The sequence below is a fragment of the Camarhynchus parvulus genome, chromosome 4, assembly GCF_901933205.1.
Source record: "Camarhynchus parvulus chromosome 4, STF_HiC, whole genome shotgun sequence".
In the NCBI taxonomy this organism is placed as follows: domain Eukaryota; kingdom Metazoa; phylum Chordata; class Aves; order Passeriformes; family Thraupidae; genus Camarhynchus; species Camarhynchus parvulus.
In genome coordinates this window covers 54,927,897-54,946,294 of record NC_044574.1, presented here as the reverse complement: position 1 = coordinate 54,946,294, position 18,398 = coordinate 54,927,897, and the positions used below count along the sequence as shown (strand labels likewise).

The 18,398-nt window shown below is 42.0% G+C and overlaps 1 protein-coding gene across 13 annotated transcripts in view; it reads left to right on the top strand.

Moving 5' to 3' along the window:
- Window positions 1–18,398, top strand: part of ADGRL3 (adhesion G protein-coupled receptor L3) — a 489,715-nt gene that overhangs the window by 81,868 nt on the left and 389,449 nt on the right. For all 13 annotated transcript variants that reach the window (XM_030948024.1, XM_030948015.1, XM_030948022.1 and 10 more), the window contains exon 2: window positions 7,040–7,106. The gene's annotated coding sequence lies outside the window, so the exon portion shown is untranslated. The remainder of the gene's footprint in view (window positions 1–7,039; window positions 7,107–18,398) is intronic.

Here is an 18,398-nt window from a genome sequence, read left to right as displayed (position 1 = left end):
ATATTTAAATGTCTATAACATAATTCGCTTTACCATCAGAAGGCATAAATGTCAGCCTATTGACACGTTATAAAGACACAAATGGAATGTAGCCTGGCAGACTGGTGCTGGTTTTGAGGTTTAATAGTACATCTGTATCATTTATCCCAGCGGGAAATAACACAGGATGTTGCCTTGTAATTTTTTACTACTGTATAATAAAATGTAACCACAATAAATGGTGTCTAAGCAAGTAATGCAGCCGATTCTGGATTTTGTCCAGTGTGCCTTTACTACTTAGGTTAGTTTTGCCCCCCTACAGGTTTAGGCAAGATGGGATTTTGACTGGATACAAAGGGAATGTGGATCTCTTTAATGTGTTACATACATATCTATAGAGACCTTTCTCTGCATTCCACCTCTTAATTGGCTGCTGTTAACAGTGTGCCGGTTCATTCCTCTTTAAATCACTCCCATCCTAAGTTGAACTGTCCTTGAAAGGGTCTGTTCTGCATTTCTGCACTTCAAGAATGTCTTTGCAGGTTAATTGCTTTCCCAAATGTCCTCTCTGTGATACGGTGTTATGTGCAAGCAGGCTTTTGATAAAAAACTCCAGTGGCAACATTTCGTGGAAGTGTTATCGGACTCATGCAAATGGAGAGCAGGGATTTTGTGTGTTTGTGTTGGTTGAATTTAACTTATGGTACATTCCCTGCTCAATGCTAATGGGGCATCTTGCACACCTTTCAGCATCCTGGAAGGTGCTGTGTCCTGCCTGGTGCTGGTCCTTTCCTACCTTCAGTGTCTGGGCTGCTGCACTACTGCAGGCTGGGATTATTTATTTTTTTTTTTAATTAAAGCCATGAGAAGTCTGAGAAAGGAGTCAGCACCCAGCTAGGCACTTCTGCAGGGGCCTGATAATGCAGAAGAGCTCTCTGGTTGCTTTGTAACATCTGTACTGCAATGTTCCAAGTGAAGAAAAATATGAAAACATTATTCTGTGCGTATGAGAGGGCTGCACATTTGTAAAAAGACAATTAACATAGAAATGAGGGAAGCTTTTGATTCATCAAGTAGATTCAACAGACTGTGTCATTTCCTTGATTTTCATTTTAATTAGGATTAATCAGTTTTATCTCCTAAGGTCTTTGCAGAGAATTTACACGAAACAGAAGATTTTGGTCAGCAGTGTGCCAGTGTAATAGCCCCTACTTGAAGAAATCCAGCTGTGGCACGTATAACCAGGATTAGATTTGGCAGGGCTCCAGGCTCCCCTCTCCTCTCTCATTAAATGCCTTGCTGTTGCAGGGAGCTCTCTGGATCTTCCAATATCAAGTCCTGGGTTTCACATAGCTGCCTGGTTGCTTGCTTCAAAAACCACTTGGAACCAGTATATTTCTTGGAAAAAAAAAATCTCAGGGATACCAGCTTGAAATAATGGCTGCTCTCTGCTTCAAAGACAGGCTCAAAAAGTCTCGCTTAACCCCTGCACCCATTGGTCCTGACAGCTGGGAGCTAGAGCCAGCTGAGACAAAATGAAGCTGACCTTTCTCTCCTCAAACTCAATATATTTAACAGAAGCATTTGGGTTTGGATGGAGCTTCAGATGCATTAGAAGTGGAGAGTGAGGGAAAGGAGCCAAGTAGTTCTGTAGGAAGGACAGCAGCAAGTCAGTGGCCTCGTAGGGGAAGCAGCAAGGTTTGAGTGTGTGTTCGGCATCCTGCACAGAAGAAGCAGGACTCCAACATGCCCTGGGTGAGTGTTGCTGTCTTGGTGTTGGGCTGTGTTCTCTTCCTTCTTCTTTTTCATATTTTTAGAAGTCTCTTATCCCATCAAGGGAAAAAATGAATCTTTTAAAATGGTAACAAAACCAAATGAAATCTTTCTGGTTTAGTTATTAGATGTATTTCTGAGTGGATGAATTTCATAATGGAAATTAGAATAATTTGCAAACACGAGGAGCAGTTTGTTATTATTTTTCAGTACCTTAAATAGATATCTTGCTATGAAAACTTCCATATTATGTGAAAGTGAAAATTTAGCTTCCAGTTTGTTTCTTTAGTGGAGAAGACATAATTGTTCCAAAAAACATAAAATGTAAATGTTTTCCTGTTAATCCTAAAGAGAACAATATTTCATCCATGTGTGTCCTGCAACAGTAAAAAATCAAGTGTAGGCTTTAAGCATCTTGTATACTCAACAGATTTTAAAGCTGTTAAGTGTATGAACAAGAAGAAAATGGAGACAGAAGGCAAAAAGTGCTGAAGGGAAAATCCTACTGAAAGCTCACAAAGCATTTTCAAGCTTACAGAAATGACCTGCTCTGTTCCTGTTACACAGAAGTGTTAAAATGAGAGCAGGCGACCCCTTTCCCCCAAATCATTCATCTGTTATGTCTGCGATGTATTTAGACTGAATCCTTTCCCAGATGCTGCAGCTCTGTCGGTTCCAGGGGAAATTAATGGGATTTTACCATTTGCTTTGAGGAAAAGAGGACTGGACTTTCTCCTGCTGTCTTTGGCAGGAAGGAGCAAGGAGCTTTCCTGTCTGCTCTCTTTAAATATTGCATCTTTTTAAGCTTTTTTTTTGCCAGATAGCCTAATTTGTGTTACTGCAATATACCATGTTGGAAAATTACAGAGGTTAATGTACAGCACTATGATACACAACCATAATGGTAGACTCTAATGTTTTTTAAATGGTAAACCAAAGGCATTTGTAATACGAGTTGTAGTGAATTGCCTGCACTTCTTGCCCGAGATTAGTTTAGCATTGCTTTTAATATTTTATGCACTGAAGTTGTTAGCAAAGACTAAAAGCTTCGCTCACTTTGCACACTTGTGCTTTGTTCTGTCCCTGTACAAAGCACAACAGAACCACTCTCTTGATGATTAATTGTATGTCAAGAAGTTCTATCAAATTACAGTTATACTGCATTGGTAAGATTTTTCTAGTAATCAGTGAAGATTACATCAGATTTATGGTGTCATAACTGAGCCAGGTAGTTAGAAATCTAACCTTTTGTAATAGCACACATTGCATATTAATGTTCTAAATATCTAAACCACACATGAATGATGTAGGACGTTTTTACTTTAAATGTTACTGTAGAGATTTGACGGTACATAATCCCATTAAAACAGAAGAGTGCAAGATGAAACGATTCATTTGCAATTATAATGATGCATATTGAGATTGACCATTCTTTAAAAAAAATTGGAAGTGCAAGGTTGAGAAGGGTGCTTGAGCAATCACTCTTGGTTGAGAGCATTGATGGAAGAATAAAAAATTGGAGGGGGATTGATTTGTCAGTAATCTGCATGAAAAAGTATTGGAAGCATTTCTTTGGAACGTGAAGGGGAGGTAACCCTTTCACTGTCATGGTTAGCTTTGCTTGGAGAGCCACCTCAAAAAGATACGATCAAAAGCAGAACAGCAAGTAACACTGAACTACTTCACCTGCTCTTGACACTTGATAAGTAAAGACTATCAGTTGATCAGCTTAGTATTGGAGAGTCAGCATGGCCTCGTGAGTACTCCAGAGGAGGTGGGTTTTGTTCTAGCTCTGTCAGGGGCCTGCTTTTTGACCTTGAGCAAAAATTTTTTGTCTCCTTGCCTTTCTTTCAGCTATTCCTTGATTGCCTTGTCTTTGTGGAGGATGAGCTCTTCAGGAGAGAGATTTCTTTGCACTGTGTTCTGTGAACAATGAAGCCTGAGCCTCGCCAAAGCCTCTAGGGGCATCTCTAAAAGAAATTATAATTGTTAGCTTTAATCACTTTCATCAAAAGAGCTTGGTAATGGAGGGTGTCAGTGTGGAGGATTTGGAGAAATCTGTAGGGTGCCTGTTAATTAAGTCACCGTGGGTGAAAGCTGCTGATTGGGTTTCCTTGGGCTGATGCAAAGATGCTGATGCCCGGGAGCAAGGCAGTGCTGCTCCATGCGGGTTTTCATCCCCAAAAGCATGAAGCTGGGTGCTCACTCCTCTGCTTCTGTACAGCCAGAAGCGAGATGCTTGGTACATTTTAGCAAACAAGGCTTTTTCAGAAGCCTCCTACTGGTTGCCTAAAATTTCATATTCTTTTTTGTGGGTCCCTCTGTTGTGAGCATTTACAACAGAAATTGGGCTGCTTGGCTTTTTGCAGTGAAGACAGATCCTTGAGGGTGAGCCATTCCGTCTTGATGGATTCTCCTTGTAGTCTTTGCTGTTGCCAAAATAGTGTTTTTCATTGCTCTCCTTATTAGCAGCTTCTGGTTTAGGATGGAGGTTCAGCAGCATGCCAGTTTGCAGATTAATTACCCTTCTTGTGTCATCTTGTGATACAGAAGAGCAATGTGCCCTTGTCCTCTGCATTATTCACCATAGCAGAGAATTTAGAAATATTTAGCCAAAACAACACCACCATCAAGTTAGTAAAAGTGGGCTATGTTGCAGTATCTCCATTATTCATTTAGCAGTAAACTTGGAAGGTAGAGCTTCAGGGCAATAGGGGATGAAGCAAGGGAGAGAGGTGATTTCCCCTCTCCTTAGCAGCCTATGAGACCACTTTCCAAATTGTCCAGGTGGAGTATGACCAGGGGAGAGCTGGGGAAGAAGCAGCAAATGCTTTCTGAGAAGCACTGTAGGTTTGAGGGCAAGCAGGTTAGTCAAGAGATGTGGGGAGCAGTAGAAGAGGATCAAACCAAGGTTCCCTTGCAGGAGCTTAAAGGGCAGGAGCTCCACTGCTCTGAGTATTAGTAGGAGTCAGAGGTAGAGCAATGCCTCTTTCTTTAGTGTGTTTATTCTCTGTTTTAGGGCTGATGCCAAATCCCTGTAGTTCCTGCAGTGCACCACTGCCAGTGAGCGTCGACTCTTGAACAAGTATTTTGCAAGATCTTTGCTCTTGCAGGAATCCCTGTATGGTTCCCTTCCTATTTTAATACGAACAAGAATTCCCCAGTCTGCACTTGAAATCTGCATAGAAATATGCATGTGACAGAGGCCAACTCAAGGTTACACATTTGGCATTTGGGAAGGAAAGGCAAGAAAAATTTACCAGTCAGTACACTCACATTATGATAAAATAAAGGTGAGCTGGGAGAAGAGCATGTGCTGAATCCTGAAGTTACACAGAAGAGCCATAAACCACAGTATGTTGTGTTATCTCTAGTCCTTTATGCTTCAAGCAGAAGTGAAATGTGGGGTATCATAAATGAAACAAAGATCTTGTTTTAATTTTATTTTAAAAGCCATTGCAAGGCAATAGGGTAACAAACATTAACTTCTTCAAACCAGGCAAATTTGTCTGCTCTGTACTGCTGCCATCAAATGAGAATTATTCTCCAAAAGCCTCTTGGAACCAGGTAAAGGTTTTGCTATAAAGCACAAGTAGAGTAGTCTAAACAAATTGCATTTTTCCTGGAAATAAAGTATATGGATGTCCTTATGAGGTGTTGCCTGGTCTGCTCTACACTACTGAAACTGTATATATTTGGTCAAAATCCAAGGCTAAAAATGGGTATAGTCTGTACATCTAGATACTTTTTCATTTGTACAGTAAGGAATAATAACTGGCCTTACCCCGAGTTTGCCTGTAAATTTCCTAGATGATCCAAAGCCTGTTTATTGCTTACAGAGGCAATTTTGCTGACAGTCAAGCTGGAATAGGTCTCTTTTTCTTCCAGAGCATCCATACTTGCCTATTATAGAGAAATCACTCAAAAAGCAGCATGCATGCTGGACTCTCAAGCCTTGTTTTAGGTTTTAATTTACTTGTCTGACTTCCAAGGTTACTGAATGCAAGCAATTGCTCCTTCAGTACATAAATAAGATGAATTATGCGTTAGGGACCAATGCCTCGGCCTTGTTCTTCTCATGCTCTCAGGGGAGGATCTGCTGAGGAGTGCTTAGAGCTGGGGCGCAACTTTCTTTTTCTGTCAGTGAAAATTAAAGCAAGACCATTCTGGATTGGCTCAGATGTGAAACTGGAGCCTCAGGACCATTTGTTTTGGTCTGAAATTTTTGAAGGTGTAGGGTGGTCCAGGGAGTGGAACCATGGCAGCAGAGTGAAAGCTGTGCTAGAGCCCTGGTTGGGAAAGGCTTGGCGACTCACTGCTTAACTGGAACAATTGGCCCCAGTTTAACACTGGGTCCTTTTTTAATCAGCCTTTAATGTTTTTTTCATTTCAATATACTTCTTTCAAATAACATGACCTGTGTCCTCCCCTACAGGTTGCAGGAAATGAGCTGGGTTTGTAGTTGATGTTGGAAGCAAAATGCAGGCAGGACTCATTGCTGTTTCCCTTGCGTGGGTTTTTAATTATATTTTCTAATTGTTTCACTGAGTTGGGATAAGGTCCTGGGGTCCTGTGCCATCCAGCTCTGACAAGACTGATTCTCACTGAAGTTTCATTTGTGGCAATCCCGACTGTGAGGAGCAATTTTTCATGTGTAATTAATCCTTATAAAACCAACACTTCCAGGAGGCTGACCTGGATCCATCCATTTCATTGTTTTGCCAATTAATGTTATATTTAGCATCTAACACTGTAATTAGAAGAAAATACTGAAGATGTAAAGGGACAGAGAAATTTTAAGTTGTAGCTGCCAAGGAAAAGGAAGTAGAATCCTTGCAATCATAATTTATTTTAACTTCTTTTCAGACTAGGTGTTTTCTATTCTGGTGCAATGACCTCTAAAAAACTCTGAGAAATTGTCTGTTTTAACAATAGTTTCTCCAGATCACATTGGAGCCTGCTGTGTGAAGAGATACTCACATACCTGCATGTGTGTTGGATATCTATTTGAATCTCTAAGGTTTTTTTAATTATTGGCAGTGGTACTGTCCACTGATTTTTCCTCTGACCATTGTTTTGTATGTGTTACTACTGTTTTCCCATGCAGACTTCTACTTCATAGACATTAAAAATTCTTACTTTTCAAAAATCAGTTCTGCTGACCAAAATCAGTTGTTCATTGCTCTATCCTCTGGTAAATGCACAGCAGAAAGTTCATGAGTGCCTGATATGTCCCCAGAGCCCAGTATAAATTTTAAAATTGTTTTCTTTTTCTCTTTGTTTCCAGAAATGTTGAATGCAGTACTCTGCAAAAAATAACGTGTGGATTTCTCGAACCTGAAGAACAAGAAAAGGTAATTACTGGACCATACAGTCGAGCCTCATTTGTTTGCTGTGCTAAAATATTTAGACCTGATCACGTTGCATGAGCCTCCAGCACTGTGTCTGCATATGGGTTTTGTGTATTTTCAGTTATGTAGGCGCAGTTGTTTCATGAGAATATTCCTTTACGTAAAGGGAACAGGGGAACAAAAGCAGCAGAGCATGAAAATGCTGAAGCAAATGGTAGGGAAGAGCATACTGTGAATATTTTCAGTACATATAGAAGTGAAAAGGGTAAAAGGGGGGAAAAGAGGTATCAAGGCATACATGTGCTAATGGGAAAAGGGCTGCAGGCTTGGCTGTGTTTGCAGGACTGCCTGGTGGAGCCTTGCAGCCTGCTGGGCAAGTGTCGGAGGAGGCTCAGTGATGATCAGTGTTACAGCAGCCTCCTCGTGTTTCAGTGACCGAGAGTGGCTTGTGGGGTGGTGCACCCTGCTCCAGAGGTTGTGAGCTCCTCTGCTGCCTGCAAGCCTGCCTCTTGCAATCGAGTTTCTCCATCCTCCTGGGTCGTGACATTTTGTTGGTGCAACTCAGCTCGGCAGGGCTGTGGCTCAGTTGCTGGTGTTAAACAAAATGCTGTTCATCAAACTTTCATGAGACACTTTGCCAGGGGCTGCATCTTGAAAGAGGCTCCAAAAAGCAGTGAGTAGAGCTGTGCTGCTCCGTACTGCTGCCATCTCCTGTATTTTCTTCTACCTTCTTTCCAAGGCTGAGAGGTGAGCACCCATACAGGGCCCTGAGTGGTTTTGCACTCTTTCCTCCTTGGAGGAAAACTTGGGCAAGGCAGGCATGGCCATGCTGAAGAGTGGTGGCCCTGGTTCAGCTGGTACATTCCTTCAGCTGTGTGGTGATCCAGAAGAGGGACCAGGAGCTCACCTCTGCCTTAAAGTCTGTGTTGGGCATAATTCTTACTGGGGCTAAGCTGAGGAATCTACATAAGCTGAGCCTTTCAGTAAGTTTTTGTTGTAATTAATATAATGACTTTAAAGTAAAAACTGTATCAGTAGATATAAGTATGAAGAACAAAATAAATATATAATGTGAAGGTCTGTAAATCCAAGTATAGCAAAGCAAGCCTAGTGAGACTTAAAAACATGGATATGAAGAGAGGAACACAGCAGATGTTGCTGGGGTCAGGAAGCTTTCTGTATGAACAAATGACATGTTTTTACAAGATGCTTAATTTCATTGCTTGGGTTTGAAAAATGCATGTGAGTGACATCTTGTGTTCACTACATCTGCAGTGCCATACTGCTGATAATTAGCACGTGCATTTTTCAGGCAGTATGAAGCCAAGATGAGAAACGCAGACAAATGATAGGGTGGAACAATTCTGCTTTCACCATGTATCAGCATTACCATTTTCTGAAAGTCCATCTTTCCACCCTACAAATAGAAGTGTAGTCTCAAGAAGCATGTTGAAAAACACTTCAAGGGCCTAAATTTGCAACTTGTGTGGAACCTTGTGTGTTTTTCCTGTGGTGGTCTCTGCATGCATCAGTTGAGTGCAAAATTAGGACAGCAGAGGAAGAAGAGCAGACAGAAGAAGAAGCTCTTGGAGCAAGTAAATGCTTGGTCAAAGTGCATTAAACTTTTGGAGAACTACATTGTCCTGTATTTGGGGTCAAATTGTTTAGAAATAACTTCCACATGCGAACAAATGGGATTAATTTTGTTGGATACTTCCATTTGGATTTTTAGTGTCATTTAAACCTCTGTTATGCTTTCTGTCACCCTTACCAGCTCATTTCTCTCTTCTGGGACTGTCCTGTTTGGGCACTTGACATTTCTAGGAGATGGAGGATAACTTTGCTGGGAGTCAGACAGTTCAATGCTCCGAGTATAAATCTGTTTATCCATGTCAAAAAGAAAGGTTGAAAAATTGGATTTCTTTAAAATAATGAGTTTTCCAAGGGGAATAATGGAAAGGTGGTGCAGATTACAGTATGCCACAACGTGTTGGCAAAGAGGAAGACTGCCATACTGTTGAGTCTCACTGGTATTTCACTGCTCTTTTATAAGAGGGTGAAATATTAGTCTAAGTTACCCATGCAATTTAAAATTATCTCTATAAGTTCAGTCATTTATGTTTATTTATGCTTTTGGGACAGTTGTAAAGAGATTTTTGAAAAAAGCAGTATTTCTCTTTTGCAAGTAAGAGATTAAAAACATGCCCACATTCATCATGGCTACGTGCTTCCCAAGGCCTTGAAATACAGCTACCCACGCTATTGCAATGTGGCTCAAACATGGGAATTATTCCCACTGGGTTTCTTGAAAGCTATCGGTGTTGTTTTAAAGTTTCACATAAGCAATATTGTAAGTAGGTAAGGGTATATATGCAGCAAAAAAATGGCCACTCACATTGTTGTTTTTGTTCTCCTCTTTTGTGAGGTCAGGTAGTCACACACAATTTTTTTTTTCGTCCCTTGAACGGGATCCCACAGAGTCATTTAGCTCTGTCAGCTGTGTGAGCAGAACAGCCATGAGCTCTTTTATTCCTCCAGACTGCAGTAGTGTCTTTTTATTTGGTGCTGCATGGCACTTGGTTGCAATGGCTGGGCTAGGGATGTATCAGATATATTTCATTGCAGAAGACCCAGGAGCTGCTCTGCACATGAGTCAGCCCCTAGGAAAGGCTTTGCCCCATCTTAGAGAGGTAGTGACCTTGATGGGGATGTTCACCCCCATGCAGTGGGGCTTTTTGCAGATGGAGTGGATTTAATGCTGTGCTGCTGTTAGCATCAGTGAGCAGAGTCCAAAGCTGCAGAAATTGAGACTGTGCTTTTGCTTCCTGCGTGGCCAGACCAAGGAAGAAATCCCAAGGCTCAAGGGCATGAGAAGCGCTCTCTTCTTTTGTTCTCTGTGTCTTTTTTTTTTTTTTTTAACTGGCTGGCCATGACATTAAGATTTCTAATTAATTTAGAAACCACAGGCAGTTGAAGAGAGTGAGCAATGTAATAACTTGGCCATGGGGCAGAGTAAAAGCACATCAATTATTCAGGCAGTTGCTGCTGCTTATTCCCTTCCCAAAGCTGGGCCGGCTGTCATCGTGTGTCAGTGATGCTGCTAATGCCCTTCAGAATTTACATGCATAAATAGTGGCCTTTTAAAATCTGCATGAGGATAACTGTAGTATTTTCAACAATAGCTTCCAGAAGCATGCTCTGCCTAGCGGGCACCAGGCGCTCTGACCAATATTCTGGGTGCCTTGTTCAAAACTGGGATCTTGGCAGGTGCATCCTCCAGAAGCCTCTGCTGTGGAGATGGTGCTCCTCAAAGAGGTTGAGGGGCAGCCTGAGCAAAGAAAGAAACAGTCCTGCTTTAAAATGCAGGTGGTGTCTGAGAACATTCTCTGTGTGGGTGGGTGAGTCCAGCATCTCTTACACATCATCATCCCCTGCTTCTATGACTGTGATGTCTCCAGAGCACACTCTGTGAAGATGCCTTGGATGCCACTGGGGCTGGACCCAGTGCAGTTCCTCTTCATGTGGAGGATCAGGAAGCATCCTTTCTTCCTCACTGCTCTGGCTATTGCAGGTCCTGCACTTTGAGCAGCTGGAAAGCTGAAATAGAGGAAGGTTCTCTCACTGCCAATAACTACATTTACAGGGCCATCCCTGATTGTCTTAAATGAGTGCACCTCAGAGTCTCCTGTTTGGGATGCCACAGGGAGCAACACTGATTCCTGCATTGAGCCAGTAAGGGGAGTGAAAACCGGGGGACCCACTGGATTTTTCTGCCATGGACTACAAGTGGATGACAAAGCCTTATTTTTCTGTCTGGTTGGCGTGGTTATCCCTGCTGCTGGAGGCAACCACCTTGCTTTTTAAAAAGTGAACTAATTTATGAAGGCAACGAAATAAAATGAGCCTTGCTAATTATGTGTTGTGCCGGCGAAATGACCAGCTTGGGTTTGGAAAACGCTGGCTGTAATTAATGGTGAAAGGCTTTTTCTCTCATCTGTGTAGCCATTATGAATCACTTCTCCCCATGGAAACTTTTAAATCTGTCTCACTGGGAGCCTGAGGAGGAACAGGTAAAATGGATTTGCCTTAATAGCTGCAGTTGTAACTTAAACACTTGAAATGATATTAAGCATCTCTCTCCATTAGCATTTCATGTTGATTCTGATGATATACCAGCCGAAGCTAAGACAAGATCAACGTTCATTAGATGGAAGAAACTAAGCTCTGTAGACAAATGCTTTGGCTAAATGGGGCCTTCATTGCACTGAGAACAAGGAAGCAATTAGCTGAAATGTTTGTTTACAAAATCTAATTCCTGGGGAGTATCTTCTCAGATTGCTGCTTACATCTCTTCAGCTGGTTTTGTTACCAAGGCTTGCAGGTTGATGGATTTTGCAAAGCTTGGTTGTAGTACGTCTATAACAGATATTTCAAACTTTGCATGGTAATGCTGAAACCAAGTGAAGAGCAGGGTCTAAGCTGTAGGTGTGCCAGAGTTTATTTGTGCATTCCTCACATTTATTTTACAGTTTGCTGTTGAGTGCAATTAATAATAATTATTAGATGTTCCAGATATTAAACAGTGTAGGCTGAAGAGAAGCTGGAAAGCAGCTCAGAGTGCTGTTACTGCTGTCTTCCTGTCCCCCACCTGGAGCCTAGCCCAGGGGAATCACCGATGGGTTCCAGCTGGGTGAGGATGTATCTCTGCCAGGATAACTGCATGAAGAGCCTTGTCCTGGTTGGTTGACAGACATGAACACCCTCAGAAGGTGATTTTGCCCATCTGCAATGCACGTCGTGCTCTGGAAGTGCTGCTTCTCTTTGGGTTACAGAAATGGCCAAGGGCAAACATAACTGCTGCCATCCTGGTATTAGAGCAGATTTTGTCACTGCATAGTGTTTGTGGAGCGGGAAGGATCAGGCATTTGAGCCTGTGCTGATACCACCAAAACAGCTTCATACTAATTGTAAGCATGCAATAGTGGCTTTGGTTTTGTTGCAGTTTTTTCTAGTGGCTCTTTGCAGCTGGAGAGTGTCTGCACTTACCCATGGGTGATACTGGGCAAGTAAGCATTTCCTGGACACATTTCCATCATGTACCTGGTGGCAAACATAGAACAGTTACCAACATAGTACCTTTTCTTCCCCACTTGCTGAATAAAGGATATTAATACAATAGTCAGTGAAATCTGTTTGGAGATGGCAGATACTCATGTTAAATGATGGGGAACAGACTAATGGTGGTTAAGAACTACAATTTACCAAGCCTGCAGCAATTGAAGTAAAACAAAGTTGTTTTTACCTGATGTGCAGAGTGGTAGGTGATGCACAGAGTATGTCTGTGCCCATTGTACTGAGCACAGCAATAGAGTGAGGGAATGAGCTCTGAATGTCTGTCAGAGTTCAGGATGGGAAAGGACTGCTGCAGAGGCTCCTGACGTGGTTGCAGGAGGTAAAGTCTCAAAAGTCTTTCAGATGTCTTAGCCATGACTTGTTAACAAGCTCATTGCAATGTTGTGGATCTTGCTGCCTCCTCCTGTGCAAAGGATGCTCCCCAGCAGTGCTTCTCCTTCAGGCAGGGAAAAGGGAATTGCAGGAGTCAGCGCTGGGCTTTGCTCCTTGAAAGGCACTGCTCAGGAGGTCCCTTGGGAGTCTGTGCTAATACAGCATTTAAGACACTGCTTTTTCAGTGTCAGCACTGGAAATGACAAATGCTTCCCTTAATTTGAGAGAAGTGTGCCTGATATTACATGGTTATATGTGCCTGAGAGTCTATTCTCAAGACAGTACATGGGCCTATCTCCTATGAAAGCTAATTGCACTATTAGGAGAAGATATCCTGCTAACTTAATAAGATACATTTATTTGTGTCTTAGAGGATTTTTTTTCTGAGGTGGAAGAAATCCTGAATGGTGCCAAATTTTATTTGAAGCGTATTGTTCTTCACTGTCCCTTCCTCTCTCCCCATGTCAAAACTGTTCTGCAAATTGAAAATATTTTATAAGTTCAAGGCACACCAATATAATTGACGGCAGGCAGCACTTATGAGAGCTGAAGGGGAATTCATCATGCAGATTACTTGAGGCTGATTTTTTCCTGTGGAAGGAAGAAATGTCAGTAGGAAGCAGCATTACCAACAGGGCTGTATACATTAAAGGATAGAAAACTCAAGTGAACAGAAAGAACTGTGGCCAAGATGTCTCCCTCTGCCCCTGCTCTGATGTGATTTTATCTCTACCATAGATGCTGTCAAGAGTCTGGGGCAGATTGAGAGTTTTATTGCATGGGCCTCCTATGGGGTGGAGGACAGGACTTGGGGCCTGAGTGACTGTATCTACCCCCTCCTCTTGCCATCCTGCAGTGAAGATCATCTTTGTCTTCTCTGCAGAAGGCAGTTAAAGCATTAGGAGCTGGGCACTGAGATTTTGTACCAGCACGATTTGAACTTCAGTCTAATTTAGACAGATGTTTAAAGAGCTCTCTCCCCTGCCTCTCATGCAAAGTACACTGGAGAGTCTACATGTGCTGTGTCTGGCTTGGAGACATTTCCCTGTGGTTTATTGCTTTGCTTTTATTGATGGGCTGTGTTTGCTTTCACACAAACTGATTCATTTGGACACAATGATTTGTTTCGCAGAAGTTGTTTGCTTAGGGATGAAGGCTGAATTAAGGGGGTTTTATGGGGTAGAAACTTTATTTCCACAGACTTCTTCAGATCTCGGTTCCACTCCCTGAAAAGTTTGTACAGACTCAGATAAGTGGCCCTTGGCCAAACTAGGAAGATGCAATGTGCCAAGTAGCTGTAGGGAGAGCAGAAGGATATGTTAAATTAAAAAGAGCTTTTGAAAATTTTAGAATGTCCTGCAGGAGCAAAACGATGGATCTTGTAAAAAAATGTAAGATGATCTGATTCTGCTTTTTAATTTCCAAAAATAAGAACAAAATTGGAACAATCAATCCAATTTTATTAAAGTATGATGATATGCTAAGTACAGCATTAGATATGTATTTTTTCACTATAAATACACCCCCAAGGAATCATTCTATTTTTAAGATGAACTTGGTATTATGATAATGTAAAAGAAGTCTATAATTTATAATTCCAGTTGGAGGTGAAGAAATTTAACATGTCAGTTTCTCTATTCATTACTCTAGCAGTCAAGACTAACAGACTGTTCCTTCACCTTTGCTGTCAATCATTTAGATAGACCAATTATGGATTCGGTTAAAAAATATATATATCAAAAGAGAAAATGCAGCAGATGATAGTTCCACATACTAATTAAAAACAAACCCAAAAACATCTCATCTGTAAGAGTACATTTAGTCCTACACTGTATGAGCTTCATGGCCAAAACTCCTCAACTATTACTCTGGTCTTTCGTCTTTCTGAAGGCACCATATGGACTAAGTTGAGAAATGGCTCTCCAGTGTTTGTGTGTTGGAAAAAATCTGGTGACAGCTGACAGTCACTTCTTGTACCATTTAGACACACTCACTGCCTGGCAATTCTTTGGGAAAAAAAAAGAAAAGAGAAAAAGAGTAGGAGAAGGTGAAAGATAAAGTCCTGTATTGGTATTTAGATCTTCGTTGTTCAGCACCACTCATGTATGCTAAAAAAAAAGTGCATTCTGGCTGGCTTGAGATCTTTATAAATTTTAAGCATTAGTTTTGGAGTTTTGAGCCTTAAGGTCTCCAGTGCAGTACTTCTTTAGCACTCAATTTAGAGGGGACATAATTGCATTGACCTCTGTTCTGCCAGTGATAAATATTCAACGTGCTCCAAAATAATTCCACAGATCTGAAACTGAAAAATCAGATTCTTTACTGAGATGCATAAATATAGTTGCAGGTCTTGTAATCTTGTATTAAAGCAGCAGCATTTCTTTGGGGTAAATTTATTATTACAAAATATACATGGCCAAACTTTATAAATATAGTTAACCTAATATGATGAGACTGATTTGGAGCAGAGGTAGGTCAACACTAAGTGCTTTTGAAAATCTCATCCCAGCTCTCTGGAGATTAGGGCTATGAGTGCAGAGCCTTAGCCTAAGCCATGCTGAAGAGGCAAGAAGGAATGTTTCTCAGTGGAGAGAGGCTTCATTTAGACAGCAGAAGCATGAAGCAGACTTGGGAAAGAGAGATCTGCAACCAGATGGAATAATATCCAGCTTTGCCCAAGGCACAAGGCTTGGAAGTTAACTCACGTGGATGGATCTTTGAGTGTCTGCTACTGGCCAAGTGTGTACATGGGCAGCCTCCCTGGTTTTGGGTGGGTAGGGGCATCCTCTCCTCTCCTCTCGGGTTTTGATCAGTACTGCTGCACCAAGGGAGTACAGAAGAAAAGCTTGAGGCTGATGGCCCCAGTTTCTCTTTAGTTTTACCTTTTTTTAAAAAAAATCCTACATTCTTACAAAGGTAGTGTCCTTGCGATTTGTAGCACTCGCTGGAATCTCACAGCATGGAAGCTTATTTTTGGTGTAATATTTTAATTTAAATACCTAAAAGTTAAGCACTTTTTTAGGCATTTGAGTGAGTTGCATGTGGGAAAAAATTTGAGAGCTCTCCCTTGTATCTCTGTGAATGGTGCATGTGGCTGATTTAGTGAACAAGTCAAAAATGTAAGGTCTGCTGAGGCCATGGAAGGAGTACCCACACCCTTTGTGTGCATGACTTCCCACTGAAATAAGTGGAGTTGTGTTTTTTGAAGTGAGCCTGATTTGGCCCCCAGATCGTGTGGGTATGATGAGAGGTGTGACCAGGTCCAAGTCACGCAGTATTGGTCCCTTTGTGATCAATGAGATGACTCACTCTGATGCCTCATCCTCAGAGATTACTCATTGCTGGTGCTTCATCCTGCATGTGTCCAGCTGGTGGAAGTGCTCCTCCCATCAGCCGTGGTGTCCCGACATCGGATAAGTGCAGTCTGCAGGTGCCTCCTTTCCTCTCTTTTTTCTTGGACCACATATCTACAATTTTAAGAGCAATTTCTGCTCTTAAAAAAAAAAAACAAACAAAAAAAAACCCCATAGCATAAGCAGGAAGTTTAGCCTTTGAACTGCAGCAACACAATGCCTTTTGTAAAAGCACGCAGCTTCTTATATATAACTTTTGTGTGACTTAAATGTCATGGGTTGCATTCCATGATCTACCATTTTATACAGGAACACACTGAATAAGTGGGTCTAAACCTGTTGAGACTAATCCTTTGAGAATGACTTTTGCATGTCCTTATTAAGTCTGCAAAAGACTGAAGACATTTTGTCAGTGTATCCCTGGGCTAGGCCTGACTCCAAATAAAAGAAAGAAAAACCTGCAAATGCTCAAGGCAGAGGATAGGAAAGAAGCAGCAGGTTGAGTAAACAGATGGGATGGGCAAGCATTAAGAGCAGGATGGTTATGGTAAGTGTAATGTGCAGAAGTCACAGTACATCAGCTGGCTAATCAGTGCTGAATGATTTGTAGGCATCTCAGCAGAGGTGAGTTTTAAGGAGGTTTGAAGGAGAACAGCGCCGTGGCTCTGCAGATTTGTACTCTTCTCCTGCAGAAAAAGGGACTCTGTGAAAGGCATGAACATTATTACTTCAGTGCTGTGTTTCTGCATATATTCTTCTTTTTCTGCTTTCTTTTTCTTTTTTTTTTTTTCAATTCTTTTTTTTTCCTCATTTGCTACAGAGTCTCTCTAATGAGCAAGGGGGGTTGTTGGCCCAGATGCTGCACTGCAAATGCTATTTTTTAAACCAGCTGAGAATCTGGCCTGATATTTAGCAGTCACTTAGTACTTTCATCTTCAAAGTACTGTGCAAACATTAATTAATTCTGCTGGGGAGCATACAAGAAGGTACTGCTGGAATAGTTATGCAAACTGCAGAGCCACAAGAGATGGCAAGGACAGTGTTGCTGGGCTTGGGAGGTCTATGCTTACATACATAATTCAGCAGAGCACAGCACAACAGGTGCTTTCATGGCAGAAAAATCTCTTTTAGTTACCTGTTTTTTCCATTGAGCGGGTGCTTGGTGTTTTCAGTGGAAGAATGTTGCTGCTGCCCTGCTTGGGTAGATGGGCAGCCTGGGATTTCTGTTTCCACATCTGCCCCTGCAGATGGGTTCAAGCTTGCAGACACAGTACCTGAGGAGCCAGGCAGATGCTGTGTGGATGCTCAGTGCTGAGGCACAGAGGCTGTGCAGAACTCAGGGCTGCAGCTGCACGCTTTTCACTTGGAAAATGAATAAGCCACTTGCAGCACATGCAGATTTGGAGGTGCACAGAGCTCTACACTGGTGGCTCTTTGCATGCAAAAAAACATTTTGCCCATGCAGATGTTGTCTTGGGTAGGAGTGAAGAAGCTCAGCAGAGCTGCAGAAATGACTGTAGGAAAGCCTTCCATCTTCTCTTCAGGGCAGCGTCAGCAGCCTTTGCATGGGCTGCAGTAACCTGCCCTGGAGAGGGTGAGGACAGTGGCAGCTATGGAGCAGCAGCAGCATTTAGAGCTGGCACAGTCACCAGCATCTCCCAGCTGCACACCTAACACGCTCTGGCATGAAGCAATCAACTCTGCCTGTGCCTTGAGACTTGCCTGGAGCTCTGCTTCTGAGGGAAAACACGACTCCAGACACTGAATCCACTCAACCAGGCATTACATTAAAAGGAGCTTTTAAAAGAGCGTACCTACAGATGCCGAATTATTAGCAGAGAGCCACATGAGCCTTATATGACTTTATTCATGCTGTATCAATCCAGCAGGCATCTAGGTGTGAGAATGTGTGTAATTTTTTGGTATGACAGGGGTAAGTCAGGGTGGGAGTACTGATGGAACAGGGAAGGCAGAGAGATGCTTGATGCCAGAAAATAACATGTCTGGAAAGAGATTCTGCTCATTGCATGTGAATCTGGGCACCAAAGCCCAGAAAGCTGAAGGCAAGAGGTATCTTCGTCTTGAGTGGAAACAGGTCTTTGAGCAACAGACAGATTCAGGTTGATAGGTGGGGAGCTGGGTTTTGGCTTGGCTTTGCTGACCTTGCTCAGCTGAGCAGGTGGTGGTCAAGCTTTAAACTTCTCACACGACCCATTTAATAGCACTTATCACCGTGGCAATTTCTGGAAGCTGTGCAAATATATTTAGAAAAAGTGTATTTCTTTTAGCTTTGCCAAAATAGGTAGATAAAATTCCCCTGATGGCAAGTTTGCATTCTCTGAGATCCTACTGATAGTTTTCTGAATTTATTGTTCATGATGGTGAGTTAAGGAGCCAAGAAAATAGAGATCACCACGACTGAGACAGTTGCTTTTCC